Source organism: Tursiops truncatus, chromosome 18 (genome assembly GCF_011762595.2).
Source record: "Tursiops truncatus isolate mTurTru1 chromosome 18, mTurTru1.mat.Y, whole genome shotgun sequence".
NCBI classification, from domain to species: domain Eukaryota; kingdom Metazoa; phylum Chordata; class Mammalia; order Artiodactyla; family Delphinidae; genus Tursiops; species Tursiops truncatus.
In genome coordinates, this window is record NC_047051.1 from 14,481,946 (window position 1) to 14,498,303 (window position 16,358).

The 16,358-nt window shown below is 42.0% G+C and overlaps 1 protein-coding gene across 16 annotated transcripts in view; it reads left to right on the top strand.

Moving 5' to 3' along the window:
- COG6 (component of oligomeric golgi complex 6) overlaps positions 1-16,358 on the top strand; it is a 288,003-nt gene that overhangs the window by 122,300 nt on the left and 149,345 nt on the right. For all 16 annotated transcript variants that reach the window (XR_012327602.1, XR_012327603.1, XR_012327601.1 and 13 more), the window contains one exon: positions 15,288-15,438. The gene's annotated coding sequence lies outside the window, so the exon portion shown is untranslated. The remainder of the gene's footprint in view (positions 1-15,287; positions 15,439-16,358) is intronic.

Here is a 16,358-nt window from a genome sequence, read left to right on the forward strand (position 1 = left end):
AGGCACGGGTGCCCAGGGCTTTGGAATAAAGCATCTTCTGATGTGAAAGGTGGAAGCATCTGGTCTACAAAGGGAAGGCTAGTCACTGGGACTCGATGGAGAACTTGGACGAAGACAGCAGACTCCCTTGGGTGAGAATAGCCAGAAGCAAGGGCTGGGATTTGGAATCACTGCTTACCTCTAGTTTGGTGCTCTAGACTCAGTCTCTCTCCGCTTTCAGCCTCCCCATGTGTGAAACGAAGGAAATAGAAGCGAATTTACCTCCTAGGGTGTCTTCATAGCGTAATGTATAAAAAAGGTTTGCAAGGGACAAATGGAACAATCTGAGGACATTCTGGGCCACAGTTAACACCAGTTAGCTGGAGAATTAAAGCACATGAGGCTTGAAATGAAAGAATGCAAAACCCAAACCTATAGTGTCCCCCGCAAAAGAAAGAATGAAAAAAATACATAAGAAAGAAAACTGAAAACTGTGAAAGTAAAACCCATGGGGCATGATGTCCCTCAGGGGTGTGATACATCAATGTGATCAGTGTCAAGTGTGCACTGAGAACCTCCGGAGAGGGCAGTAGGTTTATAAACTGCAACATTTATAAGACCAGGACACATCTGTGACTGTGGGTGGCAGTGGAAATTGAAGAGATGCAAAAGAGAAATTAACGTTGGTCTATAAACAGAAGGAGCATGACATAATCAGAAAGAAGGAAGAGAAGCAAAAAGGGTAAAGGGAGTGGAATATATGAAATACAGTTTAAAACAATCAGTTAAAAAAAACCCCACACCCTCCCCTGCACCAAAACAAAAAAACCCTAGTTAATTTAGAGTAAAAAAACAAAAACTAAACTAAAACAAACAAAAAAAGCCTTCTCTCATCTCTCCACAACCAAACGGATCGTTGGAATTACACAGGCAGTGAAGCCAGAATGGTTACCTGGTTGCTTCTTGCAAACACAATCTTAACGAGCAGCCTTACACTTGGTCCTAGAATACGTAGGACCAGATTCTGGGGAGGACCAGGTAAAACACAATGAGTCATGAATCAGAGCCATCCAATTCGTCTGCAGTAGAAAGAGAGCAAAGCAGATGTTTCCTCTTTGCTGCTGAAGCCCTTGGCATCGAGGCTGGATGGTTGTATTTGGGGAGAGCGGGCAGGATGGGTGAGGGGCACAGGCCTCCCTTGTTCTTTCCTTCTCTCTGGTAGAGTCACCTGTGGACTATGGGGAACGGGGTTAGAGGGAGGGTTCTTTGTATTCTAAACAAAGTAAAGGGACCGGTGCTGCCTTCCTCTGCCTATGATAGAACCTGAATTCCAAAATGCTGAGGTAGGGCACAGGGGAGCAAAGCATAATAAAGTATTGCTTTGGAAACCAACCCAGATCAAACCTTATTTTCAAGGCAATATGAAAGAAAAATAAGCTTTCAGAATCAAGGCTGATGATTGATGCCCTCTTTCTTTTCATTTCAGCATGTGATTAGCTAGCCAAGGCAAAGGCAAATGAAATCTAAGTCACCAGTGTCCTGGTCAAGTATCAGGAAATGCCTTCCCTACCACAGCCGTCTTCCACGGAATTTCAAAACTGTGGTGTTTCTGCATCATACTTGAATAGTTTGTGGCTTCCAGGGAGGCATCAGGCTTGTTAGAACTACACATGCTTTGGATATTGAATATTTTTCTTTGAAACTCAAGAGGAAAGACACAGCAGATGTAAAATAGGTTCCCCGCCCACCACTTCCTGCCACTGTGTCTTCTCTACACTGATAATACCACCTTCCTCAATAGGCACAGCAGGTGGACACCTCCCGGGAAGATGGGCAGATCCTCCCACCTCTTGGTGTTCTCAACACAATTTCCTTCTTCCAGCGTTTTTCCAAAAAGAAGAAACATTTCCTAACCAAAAGAAGAAAGGCTTTGGATTAGGAGAATTAGAAATGGAGAATGTCCTGAGTCGTTTGCAATCTTATCTCAGATGAAACTGAAAGGAGGGAGCCCTGTCCAAGCCACTGGCTGTGCTCACTGTTTATTTCCCTTAAATCAAGACCGCAGGCACTGGGCCCTGGAAAAGTAGGTTTTGGACACGTCTTAGTACCTGTCATCAAGGACTCATGTCTTCCATGACATATGGACATTTTAAGATCTGCAAATAAATATACTAGGCAATAAAAGGTCTGTCTGTGAGCTCAGAGTGGCAAATGGAAAATTCTGGGGGATTTTCAAAGTTCTCACATCAAAGCAGATGGGGACACACATCATTCGTTTTTAGTTTGAGCCAACACCATTTCCCGGGAAAATGGCACTAACCTCCTAACTGGCTCCTCCTTTTATGTCCTAACCACCCCCGTCCACCCTTCTCTTTTTCTATGAAATACGTGTGAACACAGCTTTCTCTGGAAGTGAGCCCTAAGACTCAAATTTATGCTGCTTATTTGAAACGATTTAAAACAAATATTTTTGTGAAGCTTGGATCCTCGATTTGGGAAGAACTGTTTATAAACAGACACGGACACAGTTGATGACACAGTTGGCTTGAAAAACGTAAGCCTGCCTTCAATCTGGCCCCTGAAATAGTATTTGTAAATGATGAATTTGTGTATAAAGGAACAATTTCCTGTAAATCAATGTACCTTACTTTAGATTTCAGTTTAATACAGAAAACCCTCCGTCCTTGGAAATCAAACGGCACACAAATTGTTCATGGTCTTCATAGGAAAAAGCCATACATTATTTGGAGTGATTTATCTAGACTTTCAATCCCTTCTCATTGGAAACCTGTATTTTTCAGTAGTGTTCCAATTAACCTGACCCAGCAGAATAAATCTGGGATACCTGGGTTGACAATAGATGAACACAGGCTGATTCTTTGGGCATTTTCATCGTAGGATGCACCCTAATAAAGAACAACAGATGCTTTTAACGATACCATTGCCATGAAATGGCTCTTGGTTTTTCCAGTTTCAGACCTTCTCAGAGCTATTTCAGTTATTAAAGAGAAGAAAAACAAACAAGGACCACTCATTATGATTGAGGACAAGCATGGTGGAGTCAGTGCACAGGAAGGAAAATCCTTTGTCAGTTTCAGCCATATTATCCAAGGCAGGTTGTTGAAGCTAGACTCACGTTTGAGGTGTGTTAGAATAGCAGATTTTTTTGGTCTCTTTGCAGGGGTATTTATAAAAGTGTCATATGATTCTGCTCGTCTTTTAAAAGAGAATATGGGCAAAAACATTCTCTTTTCTAGTGGGTACTTTTCCTGCAGAAATCAAATGCCTCACTCCCTAAAATTTAGGCCTGAGGGAAGTACCTTGTTGTTTCTTGCATCTCGGGAATCTCTGCACCAATTGGGAGAAACTTGAATGTACCCAAGGGAGCATTTTTGACTACTGAGCAGGAAATTACATCCTGGGAGGAGCAGTCTTTTGCATAGTTCCCAGAGGCCTGGAGAGCTGGAGGGACCCTGGAATAAGCATAAGAAGGGCCTAAACTACCAAGGATAGTGGTGCTTTCCATTGGTTAGGAGAAAACAGAGCAAGGTCGGCTAGAAATTCAGGGAGCTGCTGTTCAACTCCGTGTTTCCATCTTCCAGAAGCATTGGCTCAGAGGTCATTTCCTGGGAATTTTTGTTACAAAGGAACACCTTTCTCCTGTAATGTAAACAGGATGATGACCTGGACCAAGGTTTTGATGCTGTTTTTTTAAATATCACATTCTAGCCAAAACGTCTTGTTCCATGACTATTTATTTGACAAGTAATTTTATTTGGTCCTCATTTTTGCCTCCAACAAAGTGATGACAATATTTTCTGCCCCAAATAGCCTGAAACGGGTCTTATAAAAATAATTATGAGCATTTATATAATTTACTTCTCCTTGTGTTAAAGTAAATAAAGACAAGATGTTTTATAGGATTACTATTTTTATTTTCAGTAACATGAATCCCAAGACAAGCATGATTACGGTATCATGGTTTTATAGTGCTCTGTGGTTTATAAAGCATTTTTTAATATATGCTAACTCATTTGATATTTACAAAAAATACTAGAAGATAAACCAGATAGCTGTTATTTTTTCTATTTCATAAATTAAGAAATAAATAAGCAGAAAGGTTAAAGGATTTATATGAGGTCACACAGTCTGGAAAAGAAGATTTAAAACCCTTGGTTTATGATCATTTTTAATGTCTTTCACTCCTCTTTCGTGCCAGGGTTTTATCACATCACTAAATCTGTCTTTACTTTCTGAGCCAAGTTGCTTAAAATCTTAATATTCTTATTTTTCAAGTATTGCAATGTTAGCGTAGAAATAAAACTGTGACCAGTCTGTGGGTTGTGAGTCAAGGTGCGAAAGATTTGACAGCATGGTAAAACTCAACCTAGATGCCTCATAAACAAACTGACTTAATAGAGAGTTAGGGGATTTCCATTTCCAAGTTTATGATGGAAAGAAGTATTAGTATCTAACTAGTTTTTTTTTCTGTGCAGACCTTATTGAATTTTTTCCCCAACTTACCCTTTAATAATTCTTCAGGGTCTTTTCATATAATAATTTCCCGCTCTCCTGGCCTCAACTTTTGGTCTTAGTGTAGACCCCCCCCCACAACCAAACAACCAATCAGAGTCCTTTCCCTGGGAGTCACAGGCAGAGGGAGATGCAGTCTTCTCCAGTGGATAGGCCTGTGATGGGTAGATTTCTGGGACCATGGTTTTCGTCACATGGATTCCAGAGCAGAAGAACACAGAGACTGAGAGAGAGAGAGAGAGAGAGACGGGGGGAGGGAGGTGGGGGGTTGGGACAGGGGACGGGGGCGTGGAGGGAGATAGAGAGAGAGAGATCTGAAGTAAGGCTTTGGGAGAAGAGATGAGATTCAGAGGGAGTCCTGACAGATTTCCAAACCCTAGTTCCAATCACTTCCTGGGGACTTGTGGCATCCCTGCCCTTGGGTTTTGGGAGATAGCCCTGTAGCCTTATTAATATATGAACCTGGGGCTTCCCTGGTGGCGCAGTGGTTGAGAGTCCGCCTGCCGATGCAGGGGACACGGGTTTGTGCCCCGGTCCGGGAGGATCCCACATGCCGCGGAGCGGCTGGGCCCGTGAGCCATGGCCGCTGAGCCTGCGCGTCCGGAGCCTGTGCTCCGCAACGGGAGAGGCCACGGCAGTGAGAGGCCCACGTATCGCAAAAAAAATATATATATATATATATATGAACCTGGATTTAATGTGCTTAAGATCACCTTTCAATCCCACTGAAACAGTTGCTCAAAGTAATTGCCTTCCCGGGCAGAACATTTTACCTTCAGCTCTTTAATCCTCACCATGTATCATAAACACAGTGAAGCATTGATGTAATTATGTGAAGGACAGAGTGGAAATGAAAACGAGGAAACGCAGGCTGGTGGTTAGATTGGCAAACTAAATGTCAGAAGTTTTGTTTCTGTTTTTGACATGACTCTGGGGACACATTCAGTCTTAGGCTCTCTGCTGTCACCCCCCAGAGCCCAAGAGACCAGGTCTGTCTCCTACTTAGATGAGCATAGCTTCTGATACTCTGGGACCCTTGTGATGCTAAGAAGATGCTTCTAAAAGTGGAGAAGTCACAAGCCCAGGCAGAGTGAAAGGTCAGTTTCACAGTTGGCCCATATTTTCTCATCTCCAAAGCAGAGGACAGCGTAAGTCATACTTGATAGGGCCAGTTTCAATCACAGGAATCAAAGGCAACGTGCTTTTTATCTTGTGACATAGTTACCAGCTCAACACGGAGGAAATCTGGTATGGTGGGACTGACAGTTTTTTCTGTGTATTTGAATAGAGACAAGTACTCTTTTTAAAAAACTCCTGCCCTTCTACTTCCATAGAACAATCACTTGTCTTTCAAAACTATGATGTGGCAGCACTCTTTAGTCCAGAATCCTTTATGTTTTCTATTAGGATTTTCTGATTGGCTCAAAAAATCATTGCACATTCCTTCTTACATATGACATGATTGTCTGTGTAGAAAATCCCCCCCAAAATAAAATATGTATAAATTAAACAAAACATGTACAAGATCTGTATACTGAAAGTTATAAAATGCTGATAAAAGAAATCAAAAAACACCTAAATAAATGGAAAGATATACCGTGTTCACTGATGGGAAAATTTAATATAGTAAAGATATCAATTCTTCCTAAATCGATCTATAGGTTTAATGTAATTCCTATCAAAATACCAGCAAAGTTTTTTGTAGACATAAACAACCTTTTTCTAAATTTATGGTGCAAATCCTAGAATAGCTAAAATCATCTTGACAAAGAAGGATGGAGAGGAATCACTCTACCTACTGTTAAGGCTCACTGTGGAGCTCTAGGAATCAAGACAATGTGGTATTAACAGACGGATAGACATATATTCAGTACATCACGGAACAGAGTAGAGAACCAGATATAGACCCACACAGATGTGCTCCTTTGATTTTTTTGAGGAAAGTGGAAAAGCAGTTCAATGTAGGATAGCCTTATCAACAAATGCTGCTGGAATGATTGAACATCTATAGGTTAAAAAAATTGAACATTATACAAAAATTATTCCAAATGGATCGCTAACTGAAAAATAAAGTGTAAAATTTAAAAACTTTTAGAAAAAAACTTAGGAGAAAAATCTTCAGAATCTAAAACTAGGCAAAGAGCTCTTAGACTTGTTGCCAAAAGGATAAACTGATAAAATGGACTTCATCAAAATTTAAAAGTTTGACTCTGCAAGAGGCTCTGTTAAGATGAAAATACACGGTACAGACTAAGAAAGAATATTTGCAAACCACATATTGACAAAGGACTAATATCTAAACTATATAAAGTACTCTTAAAACTCAATGGTGAAAAAACAAATAATTCAGTTAGAAAACATTCAAAAGACGAGAACAGACGCTTCACCAGAGGAGATTTACAGGCAAGTACATGTGTGTAAAGATGCTCATCATCAATCACTATTAGGGAAATGAAAACTAGAAGCTAAATGAGATACCACTACATACCTATCAGAATGGCTGAAATTAAAAAAAACCAAACAGTGACAGCGCCAAATGATGGAGATGAAGCTGAATCATTTATACATCACTGATGGGAATTTAAAATGGAACATACAGTACCATTTAAAATGAAAAATAGTTCAGCAGTTTCTTATGAAATGAAATACTTAATTACCATTTGACCCAACAATTGCAGTCTTTGTCATTTATCCCAGAGAAATGGAATTTATTTTCATACTAAAACCCATACCTGTTTATAGCAGCTTTATTTGTAATAGCCCCAAAGTGGAAACAACCCAAGTCTTCTTCAGTAGATGAATGGATAAACAAACGGTACATCAACATCATGGACCACTACTCAGCGATAAAAAGGGACAGACCACATTGATTCACACAACAGCTTGGATAAATCTCAGTGGAATTACCGTGAGGTAGAAAAAGCCAGTATCCCGAAAGGTCACATACTGTATTACTTTTATGTTGCTCCTGCAACAAATTACCACGAACTTAGTGGCTTAAACACAAATTTTTAATCTTACAGCTCTGGAAGTTAGGACTCTGAAATCGATCTCTAAAGCTTTAAAAAGTCAGGGTGTTGACAGGGTTCGTGCCTTGTGGAAACTCTAAGGGAAAATCCACTTCCTTGACATTTTCAGCTTCTAGAGGATATCTACACCGCTTGGCTTGTGGCCCTTGTATCCCCCCAACCTCTGTCTCCATCACATCTCCTACTACTGTATCTCTGATCTCTTGCCTCCCTCTAATCAGAACTTTTTGGATTCATTCAGATAATCCAGGAAAGCCTCCCTCTCTGAAGATGCTTAACATGATGACATCTATAAAGTATCTTTCACTATGTAGGCTAATGAATTCACAGGTTCAAGGAATTAGGATGTGAACATCTTTGGGAGACCACTTTTCAGCCTATTACATATACTGCTTGATTTGATTTCTGTAACATTATTTAAATGAAAAAAAATCATAGAACTGAAGAACAGATTAGTGGTTGCCAGGGGGAGGGGGAGAGGGTAGGTGTGGCTCTAAAAGGGCCACACAGGGGGTGTGTGTTGACTGCTTTGTACCTTGAGTCTGGTGGTGGTACAGGCTACACATGGGTAAAATTGCATGGAACTAAATACACACAAACGCAAGTGAGTATAAATAAAACTGGGAAAATTTGAACAAGATAGGTGGATTGTATCAAAGCTAATATCCTGCTTCTGATATTGTCCTATGGTTTTGCAAGATGTTATTATTGAAGGAAACTAGGTAAAGGAAACTAGGTTATTATTGAAGGAAACTAGAAAACTAGGTAAAGGGCATGTAGAATCTCTTTGTGTTTCTTACAACTGCAAAATATTATCTCAAAATAGAAAGTTTAAAAAAGCAAAACAGCAAACCCCAGAAAGTCATAGTGATTATTCTAGAAAGGTCATAATACCTTAGGTTGGATCCCAAGCCCAGCTGGTAGTCAGAATTATTTGCAGGCCGGGCAGGGGGGTGTTGTAAGGATACAGATTCCGTGACCCCATCTTGGACCTACTTGACTAGAATTTTGTGGGATAAAAGCCAAGAACCTCCAGTTTTAAAAACTTCACAAGTGATTTATTATCAACTAGGTTTAGAAACCACTGTATCATAGCCAGGACATGGAAGCAACCTAAGTGTCCATCGACAGATGAATGGATAAAGAAGATGTGGCACATATATACAATGGAATATTACTCAGCCATAAAATGAAACGAAATTGAGTTATTTGTAGTGAGGTGGATAGACCTAGAGTCTGTCATATAGAGTGAAGTAAGTCAGAAAGAGAAAAACAAATACCGTATGCTAACACATATATATGGAATCTAAAAAAAAAAAAAGGTTCTGATGAACCTAAGGGCAGGATAGGAATAAAGACGCAGATGTAGAGAATGCACTTGACGCAGGGAGGGGGAAGGGTAAGCTGAGACGAAGTGAGAGAGTGGCACTGACATATATACACTACCAAACGTAAAATAGATAGCTAGTGGGAAGCAGCCGCATATCACAGCGATCAGCTCGGTGCTTTGTGACCACCTGGAGGGGTGGAATAGTGAGGGTGGGTGGGAGGGAGATGCAAGAGGGAGGGGATATGAGGATATATGTATGCACATAGCTGATTCACTTTGGTATAAGGCAGAAACTAACACAACATTGTAAAGCAATTTTACTCCAATAAAGATGTTAAAAAAAAATGATCCCTCATTAAAAAAAAAGGAATATTTTGAGAGTGATTTTAAATTTTTCTTCTTGGTTTTCACATGACTCTTATTTTTGAAAAAAAATTACATACAACTGTAAAAATATTTTGAAAAGAAAATGCCTATGATGTCATAACCATAAAATTTATTCTCATTTTTCATATAACTTATTAGCCCTTGACTCCATGTATGTGTTTTTTATGTAATTGGCTAATATATGCATACCATTTTGTTTTCTGCTCTTTTACGTAATAATCATTTCCCCTGTGTCTAAAAAAAAGAAACCACTGTACCATATGATGTACTGCTTTTCTTCAAATGGTTTTGCATGTAGTACTCTTTGTTTACATAAAATTTCAAGAAACACATAGGTCCGTCTTACCAAGATGATAGCAGAGGAATAGACAGTCCCTTCACATATACTCGTCAGGTGTAGTTCTGAGTAAGATGAGAGAAAAATTGAGTAAGAATGGGAGAAACTTGGGATATTGAGTTTAACAGTGATCAGGTAGATGATTGAATCAGAATTAACCTACTAGAAAGATAGTAGTTTTGAGATTCTCCCCAACAGGGGAGGAGGCTGTTGTTTGGAGGAGACCCCTAGCAAGAGAGAGGTGACAGCTGTGACATAAAAAGGAGACACGTTGATTGGAGATACTCTGGGTGCTGCTTTGGATGTAAAATTTATTTTAAAATTTTATTTTGTGTTACTGTGCATGATTGTTTGAAGGGAGTCAGGATATGAAGAGAGCCTTCATGTTAAGTTTCCAAATTGGTGGGAAAACCAACATGGCCAGATACAGAGACTGGAGAAGAGAATAGATTAAATGGTAATTCAAAGGGCAAAGGTAACTTAAAGGTTTGTGAGTGGAAAAAGAATTTCTGAGTGCGCTTGGGTGGGAGCCAATAGAAATGTCTCTTAAAAGATAATGTGTGTCTGTTGTGCTTGTTTGACATAAATAGGTGTTGTACGAATAAAGGTGAGAACCCTACAGTCTATGAGTTGACACTAGCCCGATTCAATTAATTGAGAAATTGTTAATTTGGAAGCTTTCCCTAAAAACCAGGGCCTGTGTCCCATCCACAAAGTTAATAAAAGACCTGATGGGGGTAAATTAAGACATGCAGGCAGTTAAAATTAGATGTCATGGAAGGAAACAGTATACGCGGTTCCTACACAGCAAGCTTGGTATTGACTGATAACCAGCCCTAAGCCAACTGGTACTTTCCTGATTACTGCTCACATCACCATTCCTCTCAGCACTGGAGAGGTCTAAGAGCCAAGATCAAGACAGCCAATATTTGGAACTTCATCAGAAAAGCCTGTGTGATGAGATTACCTACCCTGTAACCCACCTTGGGCAGCATTTGCCCCGTGTTTCCAAGGGTGGAGGGAATAGGTCTTAAGATAGTGACCCTGTTCCTGCCCAAATCCCTCCATATGCAAAGGCAGCCACTGTACATACTCTCCTCTGCCCATCAGATGCTCATCATTCAGTGAAGGGACTCCCTGCTTTGATACCATATTCCTAGAGCTGTAGCTCTACAAGTAGAGCTATCATCACTGGCCATATACAGGGAGAAACGAATACTTCTGCCAGCAATATTTGCTAAGAGGTTAAGTGATATTAGATGATACTTGCTGCGGGGACTTAATGGGTTCTGGGACCTTAATCTACTGTAATGTGCCAGCCTCAGGGTATGTAATATTTGTTAATGTTCTTTTTTAAAAAATTTATTTTTGGCTGTGTTGGGTTTTCTCCAGTTGCATCGAGCGGGGGCTTCTCTTGCTGCAGAGCGTGGGCTCTAGGCACGCGGGCTTCAGTAGTTGCAGTGCATGGGCTCAGTAGTTGTGGCGCTTGGACTTAGTTGCTCCGTGGCATGTGGGATCTTCCTGGACCAGGGCTCGAACCCGTGTCCCCTGCATTGGCGGGCGGATTCTTAACCACTGCGCCACGAGGGAAGTCCCTAGTGTTCTTTTTAGTAATAAAATATTCCTTTAATATGCTGTAGCCAGAGTTCTTGGGAAGGGAGCTGTTGCTAGTTTACTGGACTTTTGAGGGAGCTTGCAACGGTGTTTGGGTGGGAGCCGGCGGACGTGTATGCCTCTGGAAAGATAGTTAAGTCTATTGTGCATCACAGATGGAACAGGAGATGCGTGAATGGAGGTGTTAATCTGCAGCCCATGAGCAGACCCTCTCACAGTTGATACACAACTGGGGCCGTGTCTCCATTCTGCTTCCTGACCCTCAACGGTTGGGGAAGAAGCAGTATTCTCCCAGCAGACGCTCGGCTTGGAAACTGGACACTTTTGAGAATGATTGTCTCTGGGGTCAAAGATGATGCTCTCGATTCTAGTCCTTGATATTGAATCCAAACTTCAGGAAGCGGACTTATTTGGCCAGGATCATCTCATTCTGCCCCATGCTATTCCAAGCCCTTCTCTATACATTCTTAACATGATTATTTATATCAGATCACCTGTCTGGCCCTGAAACACTGCAAGAATCCCACATCTTGAACCTTAAAGCCTAATCCTTAATGCCTTCTAGTTTTCTAGTATTTTTTCACATAACTCTCTGGCTCAGACTCCCCTGACCTTTGGGGCGTGTTCTCTGTTGTGTTCTGCTCATTGGCACACGCATGTCGGAACGTGCTAGAGTGGAATGGTGACCCATTAGTCAGTGAGCTGAAAGGAGTAAATAATTTAGGTATTGTTGGAGATGTCCACAATTTCCTGCAGGTGAGCAACTCATCCAACGCTGTACTTAAAATTCCAATACCATTCTCCTCTGGAGCTTAATACACATTTTGGGAACTAAGCCAACATTACTCTCCCATATCTGCCCTTTCAAATCAAAGGGATAAAGGCTGAGATTGTTCCTCTACAGTTTTATCATTAGCTTTTCTTTTCCTGGGTCAAGTACTTTCCTTTGGCCTCAGAAACCCAATACCATCACCCCAGTCTCACTTTGCTGACCAACATCTGTACCTAGTCCCTTGGGTGTGAGATAACTTTAATCAAATCAGTACAGACTTGGCTGCGATCTGAAACACTTGTGAATACAAGGATTGTCTCCCATCCCCCTGGCCTTTTTACTATAGGATTACTGTGTTGAAATAAGGCTGGAGATCCTGTGACAAAGATCAGATTTACTGTAAACACCGTAATTTATTCCTCCCCAGAGACTTTTAAGAGACCAGGTATTCTGTTGCTCTGGTGTTTTAATTCCATGTCAGCAACAGAGGTAGAGAATTAACTTGATTCTCAATGACATCTCAAGTCCCTAGCTACTTCTCACCTCCAAGCCCATACTTCTAGTAAATGGCTGGGTTATATATCACCGCTGTAGCCAGGAGCCACTCTTTTCATGTCATTTCCTGAGTGTAGGTACTTGCATTCTGAAGGGCTTTTGAAATTTCTTTCAGATCTTCTTTGTAAATCCCTTATGGAACAACCCTGTAAGGCGTGTAAGGCACATTTCTTTTGAATGTATAGAGTATCATCATTTGGATATGAAATGTCTCAAAATGTATAATAGTACACGCTTGGGGATATGTGCTTTTTTTTTTTTTTTTGCGGTACACGGGCCTCCCACCGCCACGGCCTCTCCCTCTGTGGAGCACAGTCTCCGGACGCACAGACTCAGCGGCCATGGCTCACGGGCCCAGCCGCTCCACGGCATGTGGGATCCTCCCAGACCGGGGCACGAACCCGTGTCCCTTGCATCGGCAGGTGGACTCTCAACCACTGCGCCACCAGGGAAGCCCGGGATATGTGCTTTTGAAAATTGATCATGGCATTCTCTCTGGGATTTGTCACTCTGGCTTCTTATCTGAGGTCCAAGTTGATGGCAACCATGTAAGATACACAGCACCAGACCACAGGGTGGACCCCAGGCAACAAGGCCCAACACACCTGGCCTACTTTACTCAGACTGCCTAGCACTGCTCCTTGCCCAGATCTTCTGGGTATTGGGCTGCCCCCAATGCCCTCACACACGTGCCACATTCCAACTTCTCTTTTTCTCTTTTATTATTTCACCTTCACCTTTGCCCTTTTACCAACATGAATCTCAACATCTTAACCTCTGCATGCCAGATCCTTCCTACCATCAACACCCAATTCAAGTTCTTCTTTGTCATTCATCCAACACACATTTATCGGGTACCTAGTCTATACCAATCAACATGCTAGGTTTGGGGTACCCACTGGTGAACAAACAAGCCTGCTCTCTGCCCGGGGGAGGTCACAGCGTATAGAGGGAGGCGGACAAGTAACTGGAAAGCCAACAAATAAGCAATAAAAAATGAGCAGTGCGATAGAATAACAGGGAGCAGGCACTTAGAGAAGGTGCTGACCTTTAAGCTAAGACCTGAAAACTCAGAAGTCAGGTGTCCTTTGAGAGTGAGAGCGGAGGGCACCTGGCAGAGCATGTGGCGTGATCGGATGCACGCCTTAAAAAGCTGCACGTGGACAACAGATGGGAGGGGGACAGGAGTTAAAGCGGGGAGACCAGTAGGTGGTGTGGAAGTAGTCCAGAGGAAGGATGATGGATGAGATGGTGGCGGTGAAAATGCAGGGAAGGGACCACACTGGATTGGATATAGGGTGAGACAGATGGAGAGGAGCCAGGAACGGATCGTTCCCAACTAATTTAAGCCCCTACTCGCTCTTGCAGACTAATGCCAGGCACCTAGTAAAGATCAAAACATCTTCCTTTCCTACTTTCTTTGAAGGCTTAGCAATTCCATACATGCCTTATTTGGCAGTAACGCAGGTAACATCCTGCGACATCTCTTCTACTGTTTTTTAATCAAAGATACTAGAACACACCATCAGCGAAACACTAAGAAGTGTACAATGTACCATCCTAGGACACAACTCACATAGCTCTTGGAGGAAATAATCTCTTTCTGTGATAGTAATGATTACAAAAAAGAACATCAATGATCACGTCTCTCTACAGTTGCAATTTTATCTGATATTCAATTCTTGATTAATTATGTCCTTAGGTTCCAGGGTAATGGGAATTCCGGGTTCTTTTGCAGAGGTCCGAGGCATATTTCAGGCATGACCCTTACTCATGATCGTAGGCCAGGAAGTAAGTGGCAGAATTGCACTGGTGGCAAATCCTGAGGCCGAGCTGTGTCTACAGCGGATGGCCACGTTGCAAGGGGTCAATCACATGTTGTCACGTCGGGCTCCTTTGCACAGTAGAAGCAGAGGAGTCTGTGCTTGCCTGTTGGAGATTGGGGATGGGGGGAAAGAGAAACACGCTGCTAAGGGAAGCTGAGTACAGATTGGTCCCCATCACCTGTGGGTCAGTGTGCTTCGCTGTGGTTTCCAGTGGCGGTCTGAGAGCCAAAAGATGTCAGGTGGACTTGTGGCTGGCTTAGCTAGAGAATGTTCTGAGTGAGGTCCCTCAAAGACGAGTCTTGAGGCTGGAAATTTTTGAGCAGGAATGTTTGGAAGACCCATGTGTAACCCGCTGGCGGGGTAGGGATGGGACACTCAGCTGAGGAAATATGAGAGAGCCCCAGCCGTCAGACATCAATATTTAGAGGGAGGGGGAAACCTTTTGTTAAGGAAAAAGACAGTCTTCATATAAATGCTTCTATTGTGTAAACATGTCCAGAACGTTGTGAAATCAACTTAGTGAGCATTCTGCTGTACCTAAACTAGCCAAACAACAAACACAGGTTATTCCGTTTTTTCACTTGGGAAAAAGAAACACTGCCTCAGTTCAACCCCCAATTTCAGCCTGTGACCATGAGCTCTTTCCATAGTAGAGGAGGGGTCTGACAGTGGCTTTGCTGCTGGCCACTCCAGCCATTTAGAAAGAGCCCCAGGCTGGTGCCTGCTGTGGGGAAAAACTGTGTCTAAACAGCTGCCCCTGAATCAACGGACTGAGAATGTGGGTGAAGCCAGTGAGCTGAGGCTCGGCCGGGCGAGTGAGCCACAGGCTGGGACATCAGCTCAGTCTCCGCCCTTGTCTAGCGCAGGCAAATGCCTAACCAATTATAGCTACTGCATTTTGATGCCCTATTCTGTTCTCCCACAGGACAGACATATGCTCCTTTACTTTTTCAAGTACTAAAATGAAAATAAATACTGCCAGTCAAAAAGTACTAACAGAGAACGTGGAATGGAGAATGAGCGAGGAATTGTTGCCTCTTGGTGATGGCATGGAAAAGCAAAGCTTTTGGAATCAGGTACTTTCATTTTGCAATGGTATGGGTTTATTGTGCTTGTCCGTTCACGGAAATACACTGCTTTATTTTCAGTTCTGTGCTCAGCCTACAGGTCCCACCTTAGTCCCCAGAGATACACGTACTTGGCTATCATTTTCCTCCACATACTGGAAAGAAAACAAACTGATCAGGAGACCTTCCTGAGTTAAGAGCTTTATAATGATACCAGTTACAATAGTAAAATGATTTTTTTACCCATTTACTTGTATGAGTCCCTTTTCTTACTATGTTGATGCATTTTCAAAAATGCAGACTGCCAAATTCAATACTATAATTCAGTTCTTTACTCTAAAATATTATTTATATGTCTGTCCTGGCAAACTAATCAAATGTTGATCACCTATATTCTTTGAGTTTCAAAAGGAGATACTTTGGCTTCTCCCATGGCCTTTGTAAAAGTGATACCGTGATGCTTACTCAGACTGGATTTCTGTTTGAGTGACTGTTGCTTTTCTGTGCAGATGAGTTTCCTGGGATGGCATTCCTTTTAAGTTTCTTACAGGAGCCATCTAATCAAGGTGATATTTGGATTGAAGTTGTCTAAGACTGAAACCGTATCACAGATCATTAACCTGGTCAGGTGCGGCTGCTTTGAGAACTGTATGCTGTTATAAAATAAGAAAACAAAGCTTGTGGTTCCTATGTTGGGGATCACCCACATTTCACTCCTCATAAGGACCAGGTGAGGGTCAGAAGTCCCCTAAGAGAATGTTACTCTCCACCATGCTCTCTTATAGCTTCACTGTACACACCTGCATGATAGCATTAATCCCTTTGAAGGTAATTGTACATATTTGTTTGTCTCTTTCACTTAGTTATGAAGGTTGAGGCAGTATGGTAGAACAGGGTTGGGTTCAAATCCGTTTGGGCCACATTTTAAT